The sequence below is a fragment of the Periplaneta americana genome, chromosome 8, assembly GCF_040183065.1.
Source record: "Periplaneta americana isolate PAMFEO1 chromosome 8, P.americana_PAMFEO1_priV1, whole genome shotgun sequence".
NCBI lineage: Eukaryota > Metazoa > Arthropoda > Insecta > Blattodea > Blattidae > Periplaneta > Periplaneta americana.
The window spans coordinates 146,883,866-146,895,869 of record NC_091124.1 but is presented as its reverse complement, the minus strand read 5'-3'; positions in this window follow the sequence as shown (position 1 = coordinate 146,895,869).

Here is a 12,004-nt window from a genome sequence, read left to right as displayed (position 1 = left end):
CATTAGAAATGAGGGGTATTTTGATCTGTGTTCATTATAAATGTCTGTTGCTAGTAAGCAGAGTTGGGGTGTAATCAATATATATTGCAGAACTGTGTCTTCTGCAACCGGTACTGACGATTTTAATTTACTTCTTTTTTGGTTTATGGATGGATAGTATAGAAAAATGTGTTCCAGATCTTCATCATGATTATTACACCACAGACAAGTAGGAGTGTCACAAAGGTGAAATCGGTGTAGGTACAACTGTGTGACAATGTAATCTGTTCTGGCTCTTGTTAAAAATGTTTGAACATGTCTGGGCAAGTTTATGTACATTTCCAGGTCATTTGGTTTCTGTTGAACGGACTGTAAATTTTTTTCTTTTTCAGAAGAGAACCAATTGTTGATCCATAAGTTTATAAAATGAGACCTTACTGAAGCAAAGGCACTGGATAGAGAATCACTTGAAGAGGTCTTGGTTGCAAATATGTTGCCTATTTCGCAACGTTATCAACTTTCTCGTTTCCGGGTATGCCACAATGACTAGGTTTCCATTGAAATGTTATTTCTTTTTGGAGTTTTTTTTAGTTTACTAGTTGTTTCTGAATTGAAATAATTCTATTTGCGTATAGGTTTGGTACATATTTGATTATATTAAATATAGCCCTCTTGGAGTCGGTAAGTATGCAAATAGACTTTTAAAAAATTTGAGTAACACACTGAAGAGCAGCATCAATACCTAGCAATTCAGTGTCAAGACTGGAGGAGGATGAACATGTTATGAAGTAACTTTCTTGATATTTTGGAATATAACACCCTGCTCCTGATGTCCATAATCAGGGTTTAGAGATCCATCTTTATACATTTGAAGGTGATCCTTATATGTGCTGCAGAGTAGTTTGATGGCATCTAACTTAAGAATATATGGAAGATCATGTTTGGAATGATTTCCTGGAATTTGTATGCTATGTTCTGTAATTACTCATTTCCATGGAAGAATTTCATTCACAACTGGAGTTTTAATAAGAGTGTGTCTGTGATATAGACTGGTATTTTTTCTTTGTTTATTTTGTAGAAATTACACAGGATATTATCTGACAGTTTGAAGAACATCTGAGATCTGGATGAGGCTTGCAATTTTAAATATATTTTTAGATCATTTTTTAATACATAGTGTCTGATTGGTTGAATATTTCAGTCAATTTCTAGGGCAACAATTGATGTGGTTTCTAGTACTCCGAAAGAAGAGGGTTAAGAAAATTTTTAATTTTAAATAAAATTCAGCCTTAGTCGCTGTCCATTACGTCACTAGCTTTATTTGAATAAGTCATACCTCTCTCTGCTGCAACATCAGTGTTTATGTCATGAAGTGGATCTGTAGGCCTCCTACCGCGAGTATTCCTTACCTTCCTCTTTCACGCACTCCCCTCCCCCTCCTCATGCTTCAGTCAAAGAAAGAGTGCTTTATGAGTGGGATGAATTTCATTAGCTATTGCAAGTTGCTCCATTTATCAAACGTTATCCTTATTGGATCAGTGTATTAGTTGGTCCAGCTCAAAGTGTGCAGGACTTCCACGAAGATGTTTCGAATATGTAATATATTACCTCTCCCCATTATGGCAAATGAATTACTCTTAAACAGAAGAAACGCAACAACACTATGTAAACAACGCACTTGTATTAATTTGCCTCTCAGTCAAAACTCTGTATGCATTGTAATACAAGAGTAAGGCCAACATGTAGCAGCACTGACTGGAACTGCACTTACATTACTTATTCTCTGAACAGAAGTGACATTAAAGACTTACAATATACGTATACTTATCTCACTTTTTTTTAAATGTCACTTGTATCACTTTGCTTCTGAGTGCCTCATATACAATTCGGGAGGTAAGTAGATTTGACCATCCTTGGACTCAGTATTGCTAGCCCTCACTTCGTTCGGGCGCAAACGAGTCCTCGGCTGGTCAATCCTACTTACCTGCCTTACAGTATAAATAACTAATGCAACTGTAATAATTTTGATATCTTCTTCTTATCATGACATCTTGAAAGTAAAGTTACAGAGAATAATAATATTTTCTTCCTTTTGAAAAGGAGCTCTTGAAATATTGTAACATTACTGTATATTTCCTCTCCATCGAGGCTGGTTTATATGAGTTTTTTAGGCTTTCACAGCGAATGTGAACAGAAATGGACTTATGGATATCCCACCGTGTCCTGGAACATGACATTTCTATCGTTTAGGAATTGGCTGTTTCAGGCAACTGACCTTAATGAACCTATCTATCCTGATGAAGGAACCTGTATGTAGTCCACAAACTATGAAAGCGTCAAATTTCAGGACACAGTGAAAACCCAGAAGTCTATTTCTGCTTACATTTTGTAGATTCTCGATTTCCCTTATTTCCACAAGATACAGAAATTGACGACTGTAAAATTTGATTACAATTTTAACAAACCGAAGAGTTTAAATGCAAGGACCTCTTTAGTTCTGAAACAACTTGAGACACAATTAGGCCTACTGTACTTTTCTTTTCACCCTTCGACTACATGTCCTCCGGGAATGTAGGTTGACATTTACACATTTATGAGAGCTGCATTTACCGTCATAAATAAAACAGAGGGAGATGAGCATGCCTCCACCGTTTTCCATTAAAAGGGATTATCGCCTCGTTGCTGCATAGCTTAAGGCTATGTTATTATTAATGTTTGCATAAATTAGTTTTGTGATGTGCTATATTGTTATGTTTGACATATTTGGTTAAACAAGGATCGTTGTATGCAAAACATTCGGAAATGAATGCATTCTAATGACATTTCGATTATTTTCTCTATTATATAAATGATTGAATTGTAGAAATAATAAAGGGAAGTGTGTTTTAAATAAATTAATTACGAAATATTTTATTGTTCTCGATATTAAATGGCTGTTCGAACTGTTATTTGCTTGTTCACTGTACAATCCAGTAAATTAGGGGGTTAGGTACAACTTACAGCAGTAAAATTTTGAAAATATTCAACATTTTTTTTCTCCATTACTGTATCTTGTATAATAATGAAAATTAATATGTGTAAAGCATTGTCCTTCTGCAATTTGGACAAAATATTTTTACGATTAAAAAAAATTATTTACTTTTTTTTTCGAAATTCATTTCACTGTGCAGTGTTGAAGCGTTTCCCGCATAAATAAAAAACTATCCAACATTCTGTAATGAAATGTTTTGTGTGTACTTATGAACGTCATATCTACAATATGATACATTGAGATCTGTGGATATAGAGGGAAGAATTGGATCGTATCTGGTAGAGTTCCCGGGTAGCTCAGTTGGTAAAGCATTGGTACGTTTAACCAAATGTCCCGGGTTCGATACCCGGCCCCGGAACAATTTTACCTCGAAATTATTCAAATCTACTTTACAGGGAGTTATACCTGAAAGCTTGATTTGAATAAATTCGTTTAAAAATGTTCAAATATCACTGTTTTCTTCTAACACAAAAAATATCATTTATTAAGGAATGTAGTTGAAAGAGCATGATATTGTAAACTTGAGTTTCAGCAATAAAATAAAAGAGAGAGAACATGAAAAAGTTAAGAAGTTTATTAGTTATGAGGGAAATGCTTCATCACTGCGCAGTGAACTGCCACCATTATGAATTTTGAATATATATTTTTTAAATATAGCAAAAGGACAGTGTTTTACACTTACCAATTTTCATTATTGTACAAGATACAGTAATAGAGGAAAAAAAAAGTTGAATATTTCCAAACATTTTACTGCTGTAAGCTGTACCTAACCCCATAACGTGGGTTCCTGCCAATGTGTTGAAATTAGCATAAACTTGGGCTTATTCTTACTTTTATTTTCAAGTAATATTAAACTCGCACAAGGAATACATTTTTAATTTTTTTGTTATCTGACATCTGTTGGAGGCTTAAGTAGTTAACTTTGCTTTTCAAGGACGGAACCGGGATGGATCGTTGCACTTAGACTTATTTTGGCCCATTGTGCGACCTATACAGCCTGATTCGTTTGGAAAGATATAAACTAGAATGACCATAAGATTGGGCTATATCAGAAGTGATGCAGAAGTCGTTTTAGTTCTAATGTGACGTTAAAGTACGGGAGTTTTGCATAGTTGAAGAAAAGATGTCAGATTGTCACTTAGCAACGAGTGAATATATAAAACGCTATTTACTAAAAGACAACGAGCGAAACGTGGTTTTAACCATGAGTATGATGTTCGGAAAGTTCCGAATTACAAGTGGATAAGGTTATAGTACACCACGTGTCAAGAATGTGGATCTGTTAACAGGCCATAGGCGTGTTGTCGAAATTAAAGTTAGCGCCGGTGTGATAGCAAGTCCCAAGAACAGTGCGTTATCTCGTGAAACCAAATGGTTGCTTACGCCGTAGCATATAGTAAGACCTTGTGATGGGGTAAGTGAGCTCGCTTACTGCGAGTAAAAGCGTGGCGAGGGAGGGAAGATTCTCAGTCCATATTCTTCTTCCCCTGATGAGCAGGTAAATTTCACGAGATAACGAATGGTCTATGCACGATCGTTCGCAAAGACAGCTATGCCATACACAACTTATCGTTACCTGAAGCTTTACCTCTATCAATAGCAACGTCTTCAGGCATTACGCGATGTGTATCACATTTAAATCGCGAATTGCAGAAAACCCACATGTCCATTTCAGTACATTTTTCAGGGACCACAGAAAAACTCATTATTAGAGCAGTGCAAAGGGAGCAGTTGTTCGACACAACGGCAACAGGGCAAGGGTTGTAAATTCACCTTGTGTACCTACAGAGGTCTGACTCTGCGGTAAACAGGATAGCTGCAAGCAGTAGGTACAGCGTAGTAAAGCAAATGTCAGTACTGAAAAAAAAAGAACAGTTCGGTTCTAGTGTTACGATGCCTAAGGAGGAGAAAATTCATTCAGCAAAGTTTAAGAGACTTATTTCCGAATATGGTGATATTTTTGTCGCAACGAAGATAAACTATTCTGCAAATTGTGTAAAATATCAGTTTCAGTAAATAGAGCATATAATTTTCTAAGACATGTAAATAGAGATGTACAGCTGTCAAAAAAAAAAAAAAAAAAAAAAAAGTGGCCGCACTCGTGAACAGCGAATATTTTCAAAGTCCACTTCGGGTCGCGGCGATGTTACACGATGCATGTGCTTGTACAAGCAGTTCCGGAACTATGAAAGTGTTCCATATCTGCGCCTCGTAGACCAGCGGTAGAGTGCTTGTTTAATGATTCAAAGGTCGTGGGTTCGGGCCTTCTTCAAGTTTTCATTTTATTTTTTAAACGTTCTTTAGCGATGTAAATGATATTCAAATTATCATTTATATCCAGTTATCGTTCTTTATGGATATCACGTTATTTATATTTTGCTATCGTTCTTTAGAGATATGAATAAAATTCAAGTCATCATTTGTATTCTGTTATCGTATTATAACGATATGAATAATAATTATTATTGTATCTCCAATGGGGGTTAGCCCTAATTTACATATGTATGTTAGGGCTATAGTTTTATACACAAAAAAGATAAGCATAAAGAGAAATGGAAAAGAAAATTAAATTAGCTTACGCGATGTAAACAAAACATAAACAAACCGTAAATTAGGCATTGCGATTGCAAAACAAATATCAGGTATCAATTTGAAACATACAAAAACATTAACAACACACATACATAACACTTCTTTAACACAAATATGCAGCTTTCCGTACCTTACATCATAATTTAATACACAATAGTCACACAAACACAATCAAACTATAATTACGACATTGCGACGACATCAAGCATCCCATAACTGACTCACATACATAACAAATCAAGCATCCGTTACAACACATACACTTCAACATAGTAACCACACTTTTAAAAGTTACCAATTTGGCTCCAAGAAGAATAAATAGGACACTGTTACTAATTACTATTCTTCTACAATTTCTTAAATACATCTGTAATAAATCTGTGAAATTCCAATATGAATAATATTCACGTTTTTTATATTGATATCGTTTTTTTGCGATTTAAATAATATTCAAGTTATCATTTATATTCTGTTTTCCTTCATTAGCATTATAAAACAATATTCAAGTTATATATATTGTTATTGTTCTTTCGCAATATATTAATTAAACAAACCGATATTTATCATTTATATTCTGTTATCGTTTTTAGTGATACTGTATAAATAATATTCAAGTTATTTATATTGTAATCGTTCTTTAGCGATATAAATAACATTAATTTAATATTAGGTTTGGAAAAATCCAGTTGCATAATACTGGTATTAGTTTTTCGTTGTGTATTATTACATTATACTATCTTGAACCACAATAAAATGAAAAGGAGTAACGAGGAATTGAACCTGAGACGTTGACATCTAAATTCCGACGTTCGTCCGCTGAGCTACGAGGGCAAAAGTGTGGAATCATTTTCGGAAAAATTGGCCCAATCACACTCTAAGATTTTCTGATGATTCGTAGAAGCTAGTCCAGGATGCGGGGGGCAAAGGCTAATTGAGATTTCCCGGTCTCTGACCGGGTCAAACATCCTGATAGAATTAATATTTAATCCTTGCCGTGACTTTCGGTGAAGTCCGGAGGGCCCAATTAGTCAAATCCACTCTCCTCATCTCCACGCTAGGGCCCCCTGGAATTTAATAAGATGCCAAAGAGATAGTGGTGTGCGGAAAGCAACGGGATGTTACCGCATTTAGGCCTATCCTTCCCAAGAAAAACTGCAAACATGAACAAAGGAAGCTTTTAATAGAAGAAGAAGGATCTTCTGCGGACATCTGGAAAAAGAACTAAGGAAGAGACTAGTGAAGTGCTTTGTGTGGAGTGTGGCATTGTATGGGGAAAGAACATGGACATTACGACGAAATGAAGAGAAACGAATTGAAGCATTTGAAATGTGGATGTGGAGAAGAACGGTGCGTGTGAAGTGGACAGACAGAATAAGAAATAAAATTGTGTTTGAAAAAGTGAGTGTAGAAAGAATGATGCTGAAACTGATTAGAAAGAGAAAAAGGAATTGGTTGGGTCTCTGGTTGAAAAGAATAATAGACGACATTAGGATATGTGGATCATATGCGGAGACTAAGAGGAAGGCAGAAAATAGGAAAGATTGGAGATTGCTGTGTTTGCAATGAAAGACCTGCCCATGGACAGAATATTTATGTGTGTATGTTCAGATTGCCTGCAATATCGTGTCTAAGAACAGTCTCTATTTGCAAAGACTAGTCAATTCCATGCCCACTCGATTGCAAGATGATCGAGATAAGAGGAAGATAGACTAAAAATTGAATTGTGGCTTTTTGTTTTGTTTTTTGAACGCTTAATTGTTTGAATGTTTTAAGGCCGACGCCAGTAAATTTGTTATGTTTATGCCACGAAAGATATTTTATTGAGAATAAAATCTTTTTTCTTTCCATTTGCAGCCACAATATCATAATGATAATGATAAAGTCATGGCATAATATATTAATGAACCTGATGTTAATTACTAAAATAACCATAAAAGAGAAAGGAGCCATTATGTCTAGTTTGTCTCTCTCAAAAACAGAACAAAAAAGGACATAAAAAGCACGAGGTTGTAGTCGAACGCAGGACCTCATGAATAAGAGGCCTGAACGCTACCATTATGCTATCGAATAACACACAGTATACTTCAATTATAACTGTAGATATCAGGCAACGTGGTCCAACAACATGTAACATCGCCTGTCTCCGAATTGTAGCGAAGATACCCGAAGGGAACTTTGCTTCAGGAGACCGGCCACTTTTTCTTTTGACAGCTGTACACAAACGTGCTCTCATGAAGTTGAAAGAAGGCGAAAAATGTCAACAGGTTCATAGTTCTTCATCCGTGTTACTTGAAGAAATGTGTGATGCGATTTTAGCAGCAAATATTCCTCTTCATAAATTTAACAACAATACCTTGTGCATTTTTTGGAGAAACATACCGGTAGATCAATTCCACATCTATCAACATTGCGCAGGACATACATACGGAAAAGTTAGTTACAAGTGTATATATGACGTAAGAAATACATTGAAAGACAGTAAGATTCGGGTGTCAGTTGATGAGACAACGGATACGGTTGGTAGTCATGTGGTTAGTGTTGTTATCGGTGCAATGGATGCAAAAGGACCTAATGGACTGTATCTTCTTACGTGTGAAATAGTAGATGTAGTGAACTATAGTTCAAAATTTACATTTGAAAATGTTGTGAAGTTACTGTGGCCTTCAGATGTTGAGAGTGAGAACGTTTTGTTATTTGTGTCAGATGTAGCGCCGTATTGTATTGTATTGTATTGTATTTATTAACATTCCATGGTATTCATACATTGCTTTACAGCTAGAATATGGAACAAGTCAAAAAACTTAATACTATTATAAAGTCTTAATTTATAATCACAGTCCAGTTGAAATATATATACAGACGAGATTTACAATATAGTCTACTAGTACAACACATAGATATTTACTATCTTTTGCATAGTTCTAATAGCAAAACAAGCTGAATTTAGTTTGGGGGTAATTTCTTTAATATGATTTTTCCAATTTAACACATTATCGATTTTTAAGCAAACAAATTTGGTTGTCGTTGTTTCTAATAGGGATCTGTTGTTAATTATTGCGCTAGAAATTTGCGAGGTTGAATTTGCACAGGATTTAAACTGAATTATGTTAGTTTTGTTACAATTTAATACCAATTTATTGACTGAGAACCAGTCACATATTTTGAAGAGAATTTCCTCTGTTGAAGATTGGAATGTGTTGGAGTTATTGGCTGTAATTACTATACTTGTATCATCTGCAAATAATATGGGATGACCTACATCTTTTATTAGGGGGGCAAGATCATTTATAAACACTAGAAAAAGTAGGGGACCTACATGATAAAACCTAGTAATATTTGAAGCTCAATTTCCCCAATATAATTCATGTATTGTGTCTCGTCCATACCTGTTATCGTACTGCAGAAGTAATTAGACATCAGTTTCCTGGTGTTGATAAACTTATTGGGGCTGTGAAAAAGATATTTGTTAAAGCACCTGCCCGCGTAAAAGCATTCAAGAAGATATGTCCTGGTGTATCTCTTCCTCCTTCTCTTATACTTACTCGTTGGGGTTCCTGGTTGAAGGTCTGCAGTTATTGCTGTAAATATTTCGACCAGGTACAGAATGTTATTCAATCATTTGAATGTGAAAGATGCATCTGCAGTACCAATAGCCCAACGTCTGTTGATTGATTGAAGCATAAAACAACAATTTATATTGAATCGAATTATGGGTTTATTCCTGATTGTATAACACCTTTAGAAAAGTCTAGTATAAAACTGGTTGATCAGATTTCCCTATTGCAAAGTATCTGGAAGAAAGTCACTTAAGTAGACGATAAAATTGGTAAAATAATATCTGGAAAATAACAAATATGTTTAAAAAAATAGTGGATATTATAAACTCTGCAAGATTAGTGACAGTATTTCTAGAGACAAGGATTCCTTTGAAAAACTTACAGAAGTTGAAAAATATGTTGTACAGAATTTTACGTATGCCCCAGTTATTGCAACAGACGTAGAAAGAAGCTTCTCCACATGTAAGGCCATGCTATCAGATAGACGACAATCGTTTTCTGTTAATAACTACAAATGGTATTTGTTGTGCATTGTACCAATATTTGGAAGAAACCTCATAACGTATCTAATGTGCATTAATAAATCACACTCATTGTAAAGAAAAGGAAATACAAAAAACAATTGTCCAAGTGCTTTTGCGAATAGAATATCATGAACCCGTTACAAATAAACAGTGATTTTGTCTGCGTCCTGTATGAAATCATACATGTAAAGTATACAGTATATTATTTGGTTAATTAGTTTCGTAATTTTGAAATCTTATTAAAGTATCTGTAGAAAATTAATTGCAGAAACGTTAGGGAACTGTATCATTTCTATTGTGTCGTCTATACGTCAACACATCGTGTACATGACCGTCGCTTGTACACAGGGAACACGCCGAGTAACATCGGAACCCTTGCTATGGTGCCATTCTGTCTGTCATTTGCTCCGTCTGCACAGCTCTACTCATTATCAAAAGCGTTTAGTATTTTGAAGTGACTATTTTTTTTATTGAAGCATAATAATAAGTTCTAATGCTAGACATACAGGAACTTTAATTATTTCCTTTAAAAATATCTGAATAGCCTGGACATACGAGGTTTCTGCAATTATTTTATTTATTCAAAACTTTTGTCTAGGTGAAGAAGACGGAGTGGACAATTTTTTAATATTATAAACAACTTTAGATACACATATAAGCCAAGAAATTGAAAAAGGTACACAAATATTCAAAATTTTGTGAATGACATATTTAATTTCTAAAATATTCCTTTAAACCTATAGAAACGAAAGAAAAAGAAACTAATTTTTTGTTTTGTTTCTAAATAATTCCACATACACTGGATTTGTGGTGTTCCTGCAATTCACTGCAACTTATTGCCACTGTGAAATGTACACTGAGCACTGGAAGTGGGTGATTTCTGCACCACTTGAAAGACCTTTGTATGACTGTTACAACCATACGAAAAACTGAATATGTGAAGAATTATGACCTGTGGGGTTTCTGCACGTCACGATTCATTTATTTTTCATACCACAGCTGCAATAGGAAAACAACATGGGCATGGTGTTAGCAGGATGGCACATCACCTCATTAAGGAAAAGAAGTTCGTGAATAACATTCGATATTAACGGGTGAGGTCGCGATGGATAACTATATGAAGTACAAATTCCCAAGATTTAACGTCACACGATTTTTTTTATTTGAGGTTTTGTGAACAATGATGTCTATACACAACGACCAAGGGATATTGATACTTTCAATGCAAAGATTTTCTTTCAGCTTTTGGAAAAACTACGCCTGCAATGTTACATAAGACATGGGAGAAATAAGCCTCACAATTTATTCATTCATAGTGTTCTTCCCAAGGGCAGGTATTTCACTGCAAACCCAGCATTCTCCAGTCTTTCCCATTTTCTGCCTTCCTCTTTGTCTCCTCATATGATCCATATAACTTAATTTCGTCTATCATCTTATTTCTTCTGACCCGAACCCTTATCCCTTTCACTGTTCATTCAAGTACATTCTTCAGAAGACAGTTTCGTCTCAACCAGTGACCCAAGCAATTCATTTTCCAATTCTGATCAGTTTCAGTATCATTCTTTCTTCATTCACTCTTTCCAACACAGTTTCGTTTCTTATTCTGTCTGTCCACTTCACACGTCCCTTCTTATACACATTTCAAATGCTTCTAGTTGCTTCCCTTCACTTCGTCGTAATGTCCATGTTTCTGACCCATACAATGCTACACGCCACACAAAGCACTTCACTAGTCTCTTCCTTAGTTCTTTCTCCAGAGGTTCGCAAAAGAGCTCCTTATTCTATTAAAATTTTCCTTTGCTGTTGCTATTCTTCTTTTGACTTCTTGGCAGCAGCTCATGTTACTGCATGTAGTACACCCCAAGTATTTGAAGCTGTCCACTTGCTCTACTGTCTCATTTAGAATTCGCAAGCTTACCTTCTTTACTTTTCTTCCTATGACCATGGTCTTGTTGGCATTTATCTTCATTCCAAACTGCTCACAGTTGTCATGTAGCTTCAGTAGCATATCCCTTAGTATATTCTCCTTCTGCCAACATCATCATATCGCCAGCAAATCTTATACACTTTACTCTTCTTCCTCCTCCCATGTTTTGAAAACAGTTTTTCACAAAATCCTCCAAATAGATGTTTAACAGTGTAGGTGATAAAGGGCATCTTGACGTACTCGTCTCCCTATTTCACCTCTTTGACATTTCTTCTCCTATCCTGACTGACTTGTTTTATAAAAGTTTACTGAACAGCCTCTTCTCTTTCCAATCAACACCGATTTTATTTAGGATCCCCATCAGTTTATTCGAATCTATTCTGTTAAACTCCTT